Raw genomic sequence first — 16261 nt, 5'->3', positions numbered from 1 at the left:
GTAGTCAAGGATGAAGAGTAAAGTTTTGTCCAGTTCTGGTATAAGTTTCGTTGTGTTGCAGGGTTCAGGTTGGATCGTTATGGTATGCCTTTTTGAACAAATATTTTAATCATAAATCTCTTGATACGCTCCCAAAAGGACTGTATACCGGGGGCAAGCCCAGAGTGCGTGATAGAATGAGTGAAGTTGATGGCCACAATAGCCAGAACAACTTCCTCTGAAAGCATACTCCATATTTTAATTCACCATTTTCTTTCCGTCTTTTATACTAAAAGAAAAGCCTAGCATTATAAATGTCAGGTCCTTCCACCCTGTTGATTTAACTGCCCTCCTTTGCAGCTTTTCTAGTTCTTTGATACCATTTTGAAAGTGTCTCTCAGAAGCCAGCATGACTTAACTGCTGCCCTGTACTTCCTACTAAGGTATGGCTTGTCAACTACAATTTCCAGTGTTCTTGTGTAACAGTAACAGAAGGGCCGTTTGCATCAGCGTCCATATCCCCTCCCCACAGCTGCCTTCCAGCCAGCTGCCCTGCATCAGCTGCCTTCCAGTCAGCTACCGCCCGTCCGGGCCCACCACTTACCCCAATTGACTGGGGTGGGGGGGGGGGGGGGTGGCAACAGAGACAGGAGGAATTCCCGCTGCTCCTGTCCTGGCAGTTGTCTTCTTCAAAATGACACTGCTGACTCCTAGTGGTAGTCTTGCAGTACTACACCTAGGGGGTTAAAGCTGCTATATCAGGGGCGTAGCCAGACAGCAGATTTTGGGTGGGCCTAGGCAAGAAGTGGGTGGGCACCAAATGTTCTCTCCCCCACCCCCACACCAAAAAAAATATCTCAGCTGGTGGGAAAAATGCTTCTCTCCGGTCTCCACGCTGAAAACTGAGCATGCGAAGGTGCCAGTATTGTGGAGAGCAGCATTTTCATTACCATGTGCTACTGTTGGATGGGCCTGAGCCCTAAGTGAGTGGGCCCTGGCCCACCCAGGCCCACCTGTGGCTAAGCCACTGTGCTATATAAAGGGGAAAAAAGCCCTTCTATGGCAGCTTGAACCCCTAGCGGTAGTACCGTAAGACTACCACTAGGAGGCAGCAGTGCCATTTTAAAGCTGGGGCAGGAGCAAGCAGGGATCACTCCTGCCCCCAGGATCCTCGGGGTGAGTCGGCTTCAAGTTGTCAAATTGGGCCCACTGACCATCCAGGGATTTGAGATCCCCTTGATGGAGGGGATTCCGGGGACCTCAGATTCCCTGTACTACCACCTGCACTGCCGAAGGTTTAGACATGAGAATAGGCAGTGCCTGTTCTTGCTTTTAAACTGTATTTATGCTGGTGGCAGCGTAAGGAGGAGAGAGCTCAGTGCCAGAGAAAAGCAGCTGTAAAGAGTGAACTAGCGAGGCAGACTTTTGGCATCTTAAGCTGTGGTGCCTCAAGCTGGTGCCTCACCTGGATCAAGACTTACGCTGGCCCTGAACAGCAGAAAGCAATGAACTATTCAACTTATGGGTAGTAAATCTGCTCTTGTGTCCGAAGAGCATTTCCGTAATCGGTTTTATTCTGCTATATTTCACAGCCTAAAACTTTCAGTAGGTCTCTGAAGTCTCCCTGCAATGGTCTTTGCTCCTTTCTCATCATTTTACGGCTTCAAAAACACATTCCTGAGCAACCTGATAATACAGAAAGAGATAAACACTTCAGGTGGGAGGGGGAGGACAGGTAACGCATCTAATAAGACCAAGATAAATCAAGCTGTGCTGGAGGGGAGCTGCCAGTGTTTGCAGATTAAAAAAAAAAAGTCCTGGTTAATCAATGTTATTATGCCAGTTAGCTGCCATTCCACCTCTCCCTTCAGGACCTGCTCTTCCAAGGTACAGCCGTTTCTTTGTTCATTTCTCCCAGTGTTCTGAAGTTAAGACATAAGCATCGCCACACTGGGACAGACCAAAGGTCCATCTAGCCCAGCATCCTGTCTCCGACAGTGGCCCATCCAGGTCACAATCACCCGACAAGATCCACGGAGCAAAGCATTTTGTACTGCTTGTCCCAGGAATAGTGGGTTTTCCCCTACGTCCATTTAATAACATTCTATGGCCTTTTCCTTCAGGAAGCCGCCCAAACCTTTCTTAAACTCTGCTAAGCTAACCGCCTTAACCACATTCTCCGGAAACGAATTCCAGAGTGGTTATCAGATTTAAAGGTTGTCCTTCTGAAGTATTGGAAACACTTCCTTCTCACCATGTCGAACACAGTAGGCAGAGGCACTGTTTGATATCATCTGTAGGACACGTGTACACATGAAACGATGACATACAGCATTCAAAAAGGCTACACCTGATATGCCTCATCCTAACATCCAGTGTAAGATACTTGTAGCTTTGACGTTCTGCACACATTTCAAATCTTGAAGCTTAGGAACTGTTATATGGAATTATCACTACACTGGGATTTCAAATAATCCCAGGTGGTGACCAGAATGCTGTGACTCTGTATGATGTAGCGTGCAAGAAACTTTGAGAAGAATACCCCAATCTTTAAATACCTACGCTAGCTCTTGATACTATGTCATGCTGAATTTAAAATCTTGATTCTGGCCTACATGGTCTTCAAAGGCTCTGCTCCACCCTACCATCTCATCCCACACAGGCCCTTCCCACCCACTGCACTCACTCCCACAAGCCTGTGTAGTTGTGTCACCTCCAAAAGAAACAGATTCAGACTCCAAGACAGAAAGGCTGACTGCAATGGAGCCCTGAGGCGGGGAAACCCCTTTCAGGAAACTAGCCACATCAGGATGGGAGGCTAAAGGTGCCCCCTCCACTTAATGTTTACAACATGTCCCTGCTGTCACCTAGATTTTCAAGGAGCCAATAGCCAAACCTCTTTTGAGACCCTCTTGCAAAAAGGACAGAATGTGCGCTACCAAAGCTCAAAGATGCATTTCAAGGAGGTGGATCTATGACATGCCTTCAATAAAGTAGAGATAATCTCCTCTGCATAGTCCTACCTCCTCCAACATAACCTCCCAAGGACCAGGCCATAAGACAAAAGTGAGATGGGTCTTTCATTGAGACAGGCCCCTGAACCAATAGGTCCCTCTTGTGAGGAAGCCTGAGGCCTTCTCCTACTTTGAGGTAAATCAGATCTCCACGTATCTTGGCCTTCTGAGCCAGTCCAACCCCACAGTCTGACAAAATCCAGGATAAGAAGCTATCTTCTGCAACGCTTGATCCAGAAGGGAGCAAGGGAGTAGAAAACATGAAAATGGATCTACAAACATTAGAAGAATGGTCTAATGTTTGGCAATGAAACTTCAATGCAAAGAAGTGCAGAGTGATGTACTTACGGACTAGAAATCCAAGGGAGACGTATGTGTTAGGCGGTGAGAGGACCTTGGGTGATAGTATCTGAGGATCTGAAGGTGACAAAACAGTGTGACAAGGCGGTGGCTGTTGCCAGAAGGATGCTAGGCTGTATAGAGAGAGGTGTAACCAGCAGAAGAAAGGAGGTGTTGATGCCCCTGTACCCCACACTCCAATCCTTTCCCCACATCTTTTACTATTGTCCCACTCTATATAACTATGTTTCTCTGTGACACATTGTACCATACTTTGCATTACCTCTGTTATACATTGTAACATACTTTGCACTATCTCTGTGATTCTTTGTAACTTACTTTGTATTGTATCTGTGATACTTTGTACCATACTCTGTAAGCCGCACTGAACCTGCTATCGAGCGGGAAAGAGCGGGGTATAAATGCTACAAATAAATAAATAAATGCCCCAGTACAAGTCGTTGGTGAGGCCCCGCCTGAAGTATTGTGTTCAGTTTTGGAGGTCGTATCTTGCTAAAGATGTAAGAAGATTTGAAGTGATCCAGAGGACAGCGGCAAAAATGATATGGGGTTTGTGCCAAAAGACATATGAGAAGAAACTGGAAGACCTGAAAATATATACCCTAGAGGAGAGGAGGGACAGGGGAGATATGATACAGACATTAAGCAGCCATGGGTTGCTGTGTAAAGATAGGACTGTGATTTATATGGTTACTCTGGCCAGTTAAGTGCTGAATACTATCACTTAACCAGCCAAGTACAGACTCCATCCCCACATTGTTCCCCAAATAGCCAGTTTTCATTTTTGACTACTAACCACTAATTTCCTTGCTTCAGCTAGGAAAGCGAATAGAATGTTGGATATTATTAGGAAAGGTATGGAAAACAGGTGCGAGGATGTTATAATGCCGTTGTATGGCTCCATGGTGCGACCGCACCTTGAGTACTGTGTTCAATTCTGGTTGCCGCATCTCAAGAAAGATATAGTAGAATTGGAAAAGGTGCAGCGAAGGGCGACGAAAATGATAGCGGGGATGGGACGACTTCCCTATGAAGAAAGATTAAGGAGGCTAGGGCTATACAGCTTGGAGAAGAGACGGCTGAGGGGAGACATGATAGAGGTATATAAAGTAATGAGTGGAGTGGAACAGGTGGATGTGAAGCGTCTGTTCACGCTTTCCAAAAATACTAGGACTAGGGGGCATGCGATGAAACTACAGTGTAGTAAATTTAAAACAAATTGGAGAAAATATTTCTTCACCCAACGTGTAATTAAACTCTGGAATTCGTTGCCGGAGAACGTGGTGAAGGTGGTTAGCTTAGCAGAGTTTTAAAAGGGGTTAGAAGGTTTCCTAAAGGACAAGTCCATAAACCGCTACTAAATGGACTTGGGAAAAATCCACAATTCCAGGAATAACATGTATAGAATGTTTGTACGTTTGGGAAGCTTGCCAGGTGCCCTTGGCCTGGATTGGCCGCTGTCGTGGACAGGATGCTGGGCTCGATGGACCCTTGGTCTTTTCCCAGTGTGGCATTACTTATGTACTATCTGCAGGAAAGCCTGAGCTTTCTTTCCATGGGTCTTGAGTGCAATAAACATGTTAATGTCCCCTCTCAACTTTGAAATCTTGTATAAGCCTCCTAGGCTAGTTGTTGGGTTGCTGTTTAGACTGAGGACAGAAGAAAGCAGGTCTGTCTCTTCCACCCCCACCAGCCTCCAACTCTTTCAGGGTTACAGTTATCTCTGACCAGACAGAGAGGCACTTTGGAAAAGCAACATTCTCTCTCAAGCTTTTGCTCCGGGTATGTATGTCACAGGGTGAAACTTGAGACTGTAAACAGGCTCTGACCAAGGGGTGTAATATCTCCCTGACAGCAATAATAGACCAAAAAAAAACATTTTTTTTTCTGCCACCAGAGGTCAAGAAGCAAATAAATGGTCGTAAGAACTGGAGGACTCTACATGCTACAAACACATGCACATGGACTCATGTACTCACATACATTACATATGTGTCTAAAATAAGCACATGTACAAACAGCAGCAAACGTTCATACAACCAAGTACAAACCTGAGACGCAAGATCTACAGAACTATGCGCGGAATGACATAAACACTGCAAGAATTACTAAGAGAAAGCAAAAGATGAAAGGACTTTATAATATGAGAAAATCACAACATCCCTAAGAGTGACAGCCAGGAAGACTGAAGATCACAGATAATAGAGAATCAGAGGCAAAGGAAGAGAGGCAGAGGGAAAGAGACTGGGACATTCTGTTCCCTCGGCTTCTTGGAAAATTTCACAAGTTCAAATGAGTTCCAGAGGAGCTTATAATAATCCTGTCCACTGGGTAGCGGATACCTTGTTATTCCATGGATCGTGCTCCCGGAATTAATATTGTTAATCTGCACAGATCTAGAACCGGAAGATTTCTCTGGGGAATTTACTCACACTATTCAAACTAGGGCTTTTACACTAATTACTTTTCACCATGTTGTGGCTGACCCCCATCTCTAGAGCAGACCCCCCTTCACCTCTCTGTTCCCTTTGAGTGGGAAAGAAATTGACTTTCCATCTTCTCACCATGACCAGCTCCACCAAGACCCCCCCCCCCCCCTTACACTGGAGTAAGAAGCTGCCTTGATCCAGTATAGGAGAAGCCATAAAAACAACTGAACAATAAATTGAAAGCATTTATATTAATATTGTATTAACGTGTTCACAACAGTAAAATAGATCTTTTGCTTCCCAGTTCATATTTCTTAGTCATTTTTTTTTGTTTTGATGACTTTGTATATATTAATTGTCACTGCTTGGAAGAAAGAACCTATGACAATATCTTTGGACAATGCGTGTACTAGTTCAACAAATGGTATCAGAGTCGGTAAAGAACTTCAGTTTTGCCCAAGATCACTACAGCTACTGGAATCCTCCTCTGTCGATACAGCTCTATTTCCAGAGGTTCGTCCCATTTTGCGTCCGTGAGAAGAAATAAGTCAATATGCAAGATGTAGGTAACATAGTAAATGATGGCAGATAAAGACCTGAACGGTCCATCCAGTCTGCCCAACAAGATAAACTCATTTTACATGGTATGTGATACTTTATACCCGAGTTTGATTTGTCCTTGCCTTTCTCAGGGCACAGACCGTAGGAGTCTGCTCAGCACTCTTCTTGTACTAAAAGTTCTGAAGCTCATAGGAGCTGACTCTGTGGGTGCTTGAGCACCCCCAATATTGAGCAAATTCCTTGTATGTGTCCAAGGAGGGGTTATTTCCATTAGGCTTAGCACCCCCAATAATTTTAAAAAGTTGGCTCCTATGCTGAAACTAACGTCGAAGCCCCTTAAAATTTACACTGCAGCCCATCCATATCCATTCAATCACGATCAGGGCATAGACCGTAGAAGTCTGCCCAGCCCTGGTTTTGCTTCCCAATTACTGGCGTTGCCACCCAATCTGTGCTAAGATTCTGTAGATCCATTCCTTCTAAACAGGTGTTTATCCAATGCATGTTTGAATTCCGTTACCGGTTTCATCTCCACCACCTTCTGCGGGAGGGCATTCCAAGTATCCACCACCCTTTCCTTGAAAAAAATATTTCCTGACATTACTCCTGAGTCTGCCCCCCTTGAACCTCAATTCACGTCCTCTAGTTCTACCGCCTTCCCGTCTCTGGAAAAGGTTCGTTTGTGGATTAATACCTTTCAAATATTTCAACATCTACAGCATGCCACCCCTGTTTCTCCTTTCCTCCAAGGTATACATGTTCAGTTCGGTAAGTCTCTCCTCGTACGGTCTGCAACACAAATCCCATACCATTTTCGTAGCTTTTCTTTGCACCACTTCCAGTCTTTTTACATCTTTATCTTGCTAAAGGGGCCTCACCAACGACTTGTAGAGGGGCATCAACACCTCCTTTCTTCTGCTGGTTATACCCCTCTCTATGTAGCCTAGCATCCATCTGGCAATGTCTTTGTATTGGAATCACCCAGGTTTTAGGGAATATTTAGTATTTGTCTGTAAATACTTTTACTGCTCTCTCTTTTTGTTTTAGTGAACCAAGAATGTCTCATCAGGCAGGTGGTAAACAAATATGATAAATGAACCATGTGACTAGCAATTGTTTTCATACATGTATTGAGTTAGTCCAATAAGAAGACATTGCACACATCTTGCTTGTTGAGCCTTATTTCTGGTAAGAGGGTATGTGAAAAACTCAGTTTGGTATGTGAAAAGCTCAGTCTGGGCTCATTTCTATCTGGTAATGGTCCAATGGAAACTGTCAGTTTTCCAGTGATGCGCATCAGTGCATGACACATGTTAGCGACAGTGGTAGTTTTGAGCATCAAACCCCCGAGAGGGAAAAGAGAGAAGGAAGTGGTGCAGTGGAGCACAGGGATGTGAGTGTGGGGGGTGTGGTGGGGCTGGATCTTGGAATGAGAAGGAGTAGGGGACAAAAGTCGGAAAAGAGAGGGGATAAGGGGGCAGGAACAAGTTGGGATACAGAGGGGAGAGTCCGCAGTAGAAATGGAAAAAGAAAGAGAGAGGTAAAAAGAGGAGAAAACAGAGGGGAGGAGGAGGGGGTGGTAGGAAGAATGAGGGAAGTCTAGGGCACATGAAAAGGCGAGCGAAGAGATGGGATTGGAATAAGAGGGGAAGAGGACAGAGGAACAGAATGGGGGTAAGGGGACATTAGGATAAGTGAGAGGGAAATATTAAGTGAAGGGATGGGAGGCAGGAGTGGGGGGGGGGGGGGAAAGCACAAGGGGTGACAGAGAGAGGAGGAAGCAGTTGGGCACAGTGTGCAGGGGGGGGGGGAGAGGATTGGGAAGGGATGCGTGTTGTTTTATAGGGGTAGAAGCCATTATATTGGAGCCGCTGAGCCCCTTGTCTCCATGGGGAGTGGGAACTGTTATGCTAGAGTTGCGGAGATCCTGGTCTTGTTTTAGTTGGAGTGGGAGGTGTTATCTTGAGGCTGTTGAGCTCCTCTTGCTGTTATTGTGGACGTGGACGGTGTTTTGCTAGGAGAACTCAGCTTGTTTTTGTTGGAGTGGGTGGTGTTCTGTTGTGTGGAAGGTGCTGTGCTGGGGCAAAATATGTGGGATCCAGTCACTGGGCCTGAAATGTAATCTAACTAGCAACAATAAAAACCGGCACCAAGAGCCAGCTGGTACAGTCTTTGATTCTTGTCTTCTGTACTTTATAATTGTTCCTTTTTACCACTATGTATTGCTTTTAACACATAGAGAAACCATCGAGCCAAGAAAGTTTCTTCAGCCTGAATCTCGGACTTTGCAACACCCTTCGTATGGTGCAAAATAGAGTTTAATCATAAAATGACATGACCTGAAAGTTGAATAGCTAGACGGAGAATTAGGATGTTCCATCTTCGCTGACTTACAGTACCAGAAGTAAAATTTAAAGGAGCAAAACCATTCAATTTTTAGTATGTTTTATGAATGAAAAAACACATTTTAGTGGGGTGGAGGAGTAGACCACTGGTAACACAGTGGTCTGAGAGCCAGGGGAACTGGGTTCAATTCCCACTGCTGCTCCTTGTGACTCTGGGCAAGTCACTTAACCTTCCATTGTCCCAGGTGCAAAATAAGTACCTTTATATGATTTGTAAACCACTTTGATTGTAACCTCAGAAAGGTGGTATATCAGGTCCCATCCCCTTTCCCTTTCCTCATATTTATGGTTTGTCCACACTAGCAGCACAAGCACTTAAAGCAAAAACACGATTAGAGCACTGGTCCAGTATAGCAGATCTAATTGGCCAAAAGCCATCAGAGTAATCTGACGATTTGTCTCTTGCTGCCAATAATCAGATTGGCATGAGGAGGGACAGCAGCAGGTCCTAAGAAACAAGATGGCAAGCGATCTGCAAAATCCAACGTGGAGACAAACAAAGCAGATCCATCAGTGATATGGTTCAAAACTTTATTTTCAGAGATTCGCCCGACACAGACTGTGTTTCGCCCACAAGGGCTGCGTCAGGGGCTAATAGTCCAAGCAAGACATGAGATTGAAACGTAAAAAACCATCAGGGTGCTTTCCTCAATCAAGGTGAGGACATCAGCTCAATACACAGGGTAAGTCCAGTTGCATCTCTCAGCTGGGCGAAACACAGTCTGTGTCGGGTGAATCTCTGAAAATAAAGTTTTGAACCATATCACTGATTGATCTGCTTTGTTTGTCTCCATGTGGGACAGCAGCAGGGCCTTAGGCCATGTTCTCTTCCAGTGCTGCCCAGACCCCAACTGGTGAAGATGACCATGCATCAGGAGATTAAAAACACCAGTCACCCATGAACACCATTGCTCTTCTTGTTCCATATTGATTACCAGTGATGCCTAAGGGTGTGTGTGGGGGGGGGGGGGGGTGAGGAAATATAGTAATTTAGTAGAGGATGACAAATAGAGATCAAAATGGCACTTCTCAATAAAACCACTAGGGTTCTAACTTCCACTTTGTGCAGGTTTTACCCTCCCGTTTTCTTAGAACTGCAAAAAGTAAGTTCACTGCCGTTTGAAACTGAAGCTCTTACTGCTTGCTTTTCATCCTCTCTCCATTTAGGAATCCATTGGGAACTGTATATCTGACTAAGTTTACCTTTGTTTTGCTTCTCATCATGTCCTCCAGTTTCATTTTCTTTGGAAAGAGTTTATTTTTTTGTACATTAATACCTTTCGAGTAGGAAAACGGGTGTTCTTGAACGTGTTATTACTCCGAGGAGTCTTTACTTTGGACAAGAAAACCAGTCAAGACAGAACATAGCGAAACAGATTGGATTTCAATTGACGAAGGACGGAGTAACACAAGGCCTGCACTCTTCACCCTGTTTAAATTGTAGGCCAAATACATCATGAGAGAAGCTGGATTGCAAGACGATGAAGATTTAGTTATTTATTTGTTGCGTTTGTATCCCGCATTTTCCCACCTGTTTGCAGGCTCAATGTGACTTACATTATGCCGTAGTGGCGATCGCCATTTCCGGAGTGAGAAATACAAAGTTCATACATGGTAGAGTAAATTATAGAGTTAAGTTAGACAGTAATTTATAGACTAAGTTACACAATCAAATATAGAGAGTTCATTTCAGCATGAGAAGTAGAATGGCAGTGCGTTAATGTTCATTAGTGATAGAGCGATTGAAGCAATCCTGTGTAGAAAAGTTTGGTTTTGTCAAGTTTTGGTAGAGTTTCGTTTCTTAGTATTTAGGATGGAGCTTTGTGGTATGCCTTTTTGAACAAGCTGGTCTTCAGTAGATGAATTCAAAACAGGAGGAAGGAACGTCAACAACCTCCAATATGCTAATGACACCACACCTATAGCAGAAAGTGAACATAATAATGACCCTCCCAATCAAAATTTAAAAAGGGGAAAAATGGGATTGTGACTAAATCTAAAGAATGACAACAGGTACAACCACCAGTTTCAGAGTTGATAATGAGACAGTTTCTACTTTTGGGGAACAATAGTCAATGAGAAGGGCTCCAGCAGTCAAGAAATACGACGATGATGACGACTGGAACTTGGCAGAGCTACGGTAAAGCTCTTAGAAAAAAATGTAGAATAGGAAGGATGTGTCCTTTCAATCAAAGATCCAAATTTGTACGTACCATGTTTTGTTTTTTTCTATTATATTCTATGGTTGGGAGCTGGACCATCAAGAAATAGGACAGAAGAAAGCATTGATGTGCTTGAGATGTGATGTTAGTGGCGAATTTTGAGAATTCCCATGGAAAGAAAGATCAGGCACAACATGGTCTTGTAGAAGAAACAGTACAATATTACCAGCTTAGAAATAAATTGGTATAACTGTATTGAATAATGGCAACAGGAGGACTAAAAAATATGTTAAAGAAAAAGGGTGCCAACAGAAAACCTTGGGGGACGCCACAAGTGAGAGGAAGGGGACTGGAGAGGGCACAAACTGAGAAAGAACGATTACTGAGGAAAGAGATGAACCATTTCAATATGGTTCCGATGTTGTAGTCTGCAAGGCGGAGAACCAGCAGCTTCTGATCTATGTTTATCTTTATTGTGAACTTGATATACCGCCTTCGCTTACAGTAGATCAAACCGGTGCACGATATTCAAATTAAAATGGAAAGGAATGCCAAAACCGACAGTAAAGACTCATTCACACATTAGCAAGGTAGAACAGGAAGGGAGAGGGGGACAGGAACTAGCACCCTGTCTCTGCTCCTCCCACAGGCCGGCACTTAATCAGGAGCATAGCCAAAGGCTTTGCGGAAAAAAAAGGAGTTTTGAGTTTAATTTTGAATTTAGATAAGGCAAGTTCTGACCTAATATCTGCAGGCCAGCTGTTCCAAAGGGAAAGAGCTAAAAAAAAGAAAAAAGAAAAACAGAATGACAGGTAGATTAGGAGGAGGTGTCACCAATCGGTTAGCGTTGCGTGATCTAAGGGCACAAGAGGGGTATATGGAATAATCAATGATGCCAAGTAAGCAGGGTTACCCAGGTGGAGGGTCTTATGAGCAAGTAGTTAAATCTTGAACTGATATGAGAGAGGAAACCAGTGTACCTTTGCTAATAGGACTGTAATTGAATCGAATCGTTTAGCTCTGAAACGCAAATGAACAGCAGAGTTTTGCACAGTTCGAAGTTGATGAAGTTGGCATTGAGGAAGACCAGCATAAACCACGTTACAATAGTCCAGCCTGGATATAATGAATGCAAGAATTAAAGTGTGCAGAGAAGGAAAATCCAAAAAGTGTCTGATTAAACGTAATCTAAGCCAGAAGAATTCATATTTCACAATCCTAGAGATCTGCTGATCAAACATAAGCCCTGAAACAATGACCGCTCCAAGATATCTGAAGAGATAGGAAGGACAAGTCAACCTTATCAAGGAGAGAGAGTGTATCTCACTCAAAGGACCAGTCAGAATATTCTTCATGTTATGTTTTGTCATTCTGCTGACAGTCACCACATGGAACCATCAGAATGGGAATGCAGTCTAATTCAGGAACCAAGGAGATCTGTGTGCTGTTTGCATATGAGTATCAGAACTAGCTAGATTCTTCAAATGTCAACTTTATTGCTTGAAGACTCATGCAACTGTTTGGTGTCTTCCAAATTTCATTTACTTTGAGTCTTATGGCCTATGTGAAAGCCTGATTGATGCGGGTGGAGGAAATTCATGGTTCAGCATAGCGGAGGAGTTGGGAAAAAAATGTTCTAAATTTTAGAGAGAATAGATGTTTGAAACTGGTCTATAATTTGCTGAGGTTGAAGGATCAAGCGAGGGCTTCTTCACGAGGTGATGAACCAGGGCTCACTTACAATTAGTAGGAAATTCAGCAGAATGCAGACTAAAATTGAGAATGGAAAGCATGTAAGGAACATATCTGAGGAAATGGATTTTGACCCAATTAGATACACATTAGCCTCGACCACTATCGCATACCCTTTGGTTTTCTCTACCCCAAATTACTAGTCTACACTTCTTTATATTAAAGTTTCACAGCCAAACTTTCAACTTTATGGATCACTTCTCATGTTGTCTGCTTGCTCAGGATGCTTAGTTCCAAATCTTCATGTAATCACAAAAAGGCAAACTTTTAAAAATTCCCTAATCCTTTGTCCACTATGCACATCTTTTCCTCTGGGTGAATTCCATTTACCACTACTACCCTCTGTCATCTGTCAATCAATTTCTAATCTGATTCAAGACCTTGGGACCTACCTCCCAGTTTGAGCGACTAGATCTAGGGCATTAACTGATATGGTTTACTTGGATTTCAGCAAAACTCTTGATACTGTTCTTCATAGGAGGCTCATGAATAAACTCCGCAATCATACTAGGTTTATTGACATGATCTGCCATTGCTGAAAACTGTCTCAGATCTTGCAATCCACTGGATGGACATTGTAAATAGTATACTATGCCATACTTTGCTCTTCTTGGCATATTTGAATATTTTTACTGCTTTAATTGTCTATTGCTACTACTATAAATCATTTCTATAGCGCTACCAATCTCATGTTTGATTTATTCTTATTGTACACCGCCTTGAGTGAATTCCTTCAAAAAGGTGGTAAGTAAATCCTAATAAATAAGCAAATAAATAAAATTCACTATCCTGGAGGAGTAGCCTAGTGGTTAGTGCAGCGGACTTTGATACTGGGGAACTGAGTTCGATTCCCACTGCAGCTCCTTGTGACTCTGGGCAAGTCACTTAACCCTCCATTGCCCCTGGTACAAAATAAGTACCTGAATATATGTAAACCAATTGAATGTAGTTGCAAAATACCACAGAAAAGTGATATATCAAGTCCTATTTCCCTCTCTTTCTATGGCATCTCAATTACTTTTCCTACTGGAAGTTTTTCTCCTTAGCACCTTTTAGTGGTACAATTCCATCTCCAAGCTTCTTCCTTTCCCTGACATATTTGAAAAAAAGTTTTGCCTGGCTCTTTTCAAGTCTTCTCAGGCGTGTTTAACGGCTAGGCAGGAGGATGCCTTTTTTTTGGTGAGCCCCAAAGCTGTGGAACCAACTGCCCTTGGAGTTAATAGTCTGTTGCAACAATTTAAGAAGAAATTAAAAACATACTTTTTTTTAGCAGGTTTTTGGGGTATCGGCCTGATTGCTGGAGGTATGAGGGGAACCTGAAGAGATAAGAAGAATATTGTTTTATATGTAATGTACTTTAACTTGGTGTGTATACTTTTGAGTGTATCCTTTCCTATTATGACATTCTTTTCTGAAGTTTTTATTGTCTTGGTTTTTTTTTTTAATATAAGCCACTCTGAGTTCTGGTTAGGAAGGGTGAATAATCAAGTTCTTTTAAACTATTGTTACCTTGACAGGCTAGTTGATGAAAGACATGGCTTGGTTGGGTGGTGGAAAAAAAGTGGTAAAGTTGCAGAGGCCAGAAAGAGGATGAAGACAGAGGACAGAGACAAAAACACAGTGAGAAAAAGAAGCAACAAAAACAAAGAAAAAGTTTAAAAAACCCTGGAATTGCAGGTATGGCCACAGCCCTTCTTGCTCTAGCACCCATGAAATTCTAAAGACTTGTTTTTCAGTTGGCAGTGAAACAAAAGTTCCTAAGATCAATTAAATTCTGATTTTTATTTATTTTGCTTAACGCCTGTGAAAGTCCCTCCTATCAAATGGTAACATAATTTATTTTATTTATTTACTTGTTACATTTGTATCCTACATTTTCCCACCTATTTGAAGGTTCAATGTGGCTTACGTAGTTAGCCAGTTCCGGTATGAACAAATACAAGGTGATATTGTGGTAGACTAAGGTTCATGTATGGTGAATACATTAGGGGAACTTAGAGAGGAAGAGTTAGAATATGTGCATTACCGTCTTTGGTTATGTTATGTCGCAGGTAACTAGGTTTTTTTATGCTGTATATAGTTGAAGTGCAACTAAAAGTGAAACATGAAGAAACAAAACATAATAGGACTCAGAGTAAATGAAATGTAGAAAATGCCAAGCAGAAAGACATTTGAAGGATCTAGCTAGTTCTGATACTCGTATACAACTACACAGATCTAAGACTACATTCCCATTCTGCTGGTTCCCTCTGGTGACTGTCAGCAGAATGACAAAAGTTGATCTCAGTTGGAATCATCCCAAAGAAAAGCAGCCTGTTAACTCAAAAGCATCAGAATTAACTAAGGGAGGTCTTCTACTAAAGCTTATTCTTATGGGCGCTGCTGCAGATAACTCGAGCTAAGCTTTAGTAAAAGACACCCTAAATTAAGCTGTACTATTTATTTATTTATTGCATTTGTACCCCACATTTTCCCACCTATTTGCAGGCTCAATGTGGCTTACATAATATCGTCAAAGGCGTTTGCCCAGTCGGTTAACAAATACAGGTTGTATAGAGATCGAATGAGGTATATGTGGAGGATCGGAAGGGATGAAGATTGCGTGTTGTCCGGTACGATCATTAGTCATGTTATGTTCCTGGGTGAAGAGGTTTACGTTGGGTCATTGGGGTAGGCCTTTTTGAAGAGATTGTTTTTTAGTGATTTCCTGAAGTTCAGGTGCTCATGGATTGTTTTCACAGCTTTTGGGAGGCCATTCCATAGTTGTGTGCTTACTATGATGGCCAAAGCCCCGCAACTCTCCATTAAATAGAAAATGTATGGGGGTCTGGCAATATTACACACTGCAAGCCATTTTGAGGACAGAACATTCTTAAGTACAAATTGATAGGTTTTGTTTGTTTGGTTCTTTAAAAAGTTTTATGAAAATCAGGACATATTGTTTTACTTTGACTGTAGCGGTTTCCACACAAAAGTTGTTCTTTTAGACAACCACACTTTGTAGCGCTATAGAAATGCTAAGTAGTAGTAGCAGAGGTCAGCTTTTCAAAAAAGATTGAATTCAATATAAACTATCCTCTCTGGACACAATAAAGGAGTTTATATTAGGGATAATCTGGCACTTATACTAACTAGCCTTAGTCTGTGTCATGATTATGCTAGCCCTGCTTGTTTTGCCTTATTGGCCTTCCTTCTTTTTGTTACATTTGTACCATGTGCTTTCCCACTCATGGTAGGCTTACATGGGGCAATGGAGGGTTAAGTGACTTGCCCAGAGTCACAAGGAGCTGCCTGTGGGAATTGAACTCAGTCCCTCAGGACCAAAGTCCACCACCCTAACCACTAGGCAACTCCTCCACTACCAGTAGGGGGGGGTGGTGCTTCAATATTGTGTCTTCTTAGTCCACTGCTCTAACCCAGGGGTTCTCAACCCAGTCCTCAGGGTTAAGATTTTGCAGAAGATTTGAAATGTGGGAGTAATAATAGACTCTGCTTTGAACAGTGGTGTAATTTTTTTTTTCATTCTTCTGTCCTTTTTTTTCTTTGTTTTCCTTCACACTCTGGCCCTCAATCTTTCCTCAAAATAAAGTCTATAGTTC

Source organism: Microcaecilia unicolor, chromosome 14 (genome assembly GCF_901765095.1).
Source record: "Microcaecilia unicolor chromosome 14, aMicUni1.1, whole genome shotgun sequence".
NCBI lineage: Eukaryota > Metazoa > Chordata > Amphibia > Gymnophiona > Siphonopidae > Microcaecilia > Microcaecilia unicolor.
The sequence above is the reverse complement of the archived record's forward strand: the minus strand, read 5'-3'. Positions refer to the sequence as shown.